This window comes from Theropithecus gelada, chromosome 20 (genome assembly GCF_003255815.1).
Source record: "Theropithecus gelada isolate Dixy chromosome 20, Tgel_1.0, whole genome shotgun sequence".
NCBI lineage: Eukaryota > Metazoa > Chordata > Mammalia > Primates > Cercopithecidae > Theropithecus > Theropithecus gelada.
Genome location: NC_037688.1, coordinates 25,622,140 through 25,623,426, shown reverse-complemented (window position 1 = coordinate 25,623,426; position 1,287 = coordinate 25,622,140).

The window sequence follows — 1,287 nt, the reverse complement described above, 5'->3', positions numbered from 1 at the left end:
GTGGCTCAAGCCTGTAATCCCAGCACTTTGGGAGGCCGAGGCGGGTGGATCATGAGGTCAGGAGATCGAGACCATCCTGGCTAACACGATGAAACCCCGTCTCTACTAAAAAATACAAAAAACTAGCCGGGCGAGGTGGCGGGCGCCTGTAGTCCCAGCTACTCCGGAGGCTGAGGCAGGAGAATGGCGTAAACCCGGGAGACGGAGCTTGCAGTGAGCTGAGATCCGGCCACTGCACTCCAGCCTGGGTGACAGAGCGAGACTCCGTCTCAAAAAAAAAAAAAAAAAAAAGAAAGTTGAAATGAAAAAGCCTGGCCCACGGAAGGTGGCAGCTGAGAAGGCTGCCTGGGAGCCTCAGGGCTCTCCCCTAGTCATCAGGTCTTTGGGTTGCGCTTGGTCTCTGCGAATAATCCATATTGACCCCAGCTTTCTCCTCCCTGGAGTCACTCCCACAGGAGTGTTGGGCTAGCCCCACAAAGTGTGTGGCCCATGTGTTTCCTAATTCCCCACGAGGGTCATGGTCACACAAGGAAAACCCATGCTGTTCCACTGTGAGCCAGAGTTGTTAAGTTTACTCAAATGTGTTTTTTCCCTTATGAGATTTGGACAATGGCTATTTGCTGATTAATAACAATCCTATGATCATATCAACAAGAGCCCAAAAGTACTTAATAAGACAGCATTGGGGCTGGGCACAGTGGCTCACGCCTGTAATCCCAGCACTTTGGGAGACCGAGGCAGGCAGATCATGAGGTCAGGAGTTCAAAACCAGCCTGACCAACATGATGAAACCCTGTCTCTACTAAAAATACAAAAATTCACCAGGCATGGCTGGGCGTGGTGGTTCACGCTTGTAATCCCAGCACTTTGGGAGGTGGAGGCAGGCAGATCACGAGGTTAGGAGATCAAGACCATCCTGGCTAACATGGTGAAACCCTGTCTTTACTAAAAATACATAAAAAATTAGCCAGGCGTGGTGGCGGGCGCCTGTAGTCCCAGCTACTTGGGAGGCTGAGGCAGGAGAATGGCATGAACCTGGGAGGCAGAGCTTGCAGTGAGCCAAGATGGCACCACTGCACTACAGCCTGGGCAACAGAGCGAGATTCCATCTCAAAAAAAAAAAAATTATCCAGGCATGGTGGTGCACGCCTGTAATCCCAGCTACTCAGGAGGCTGAGGTAGGATAATCACTTGAACCTGGGAGGCGGAGGTTGCAGTGAGCTGAGATGGCGCCACTGTACTCCTTCCTGGGCAACAGAGCACGACTCTCAAAAAAAAAAAAAAAAA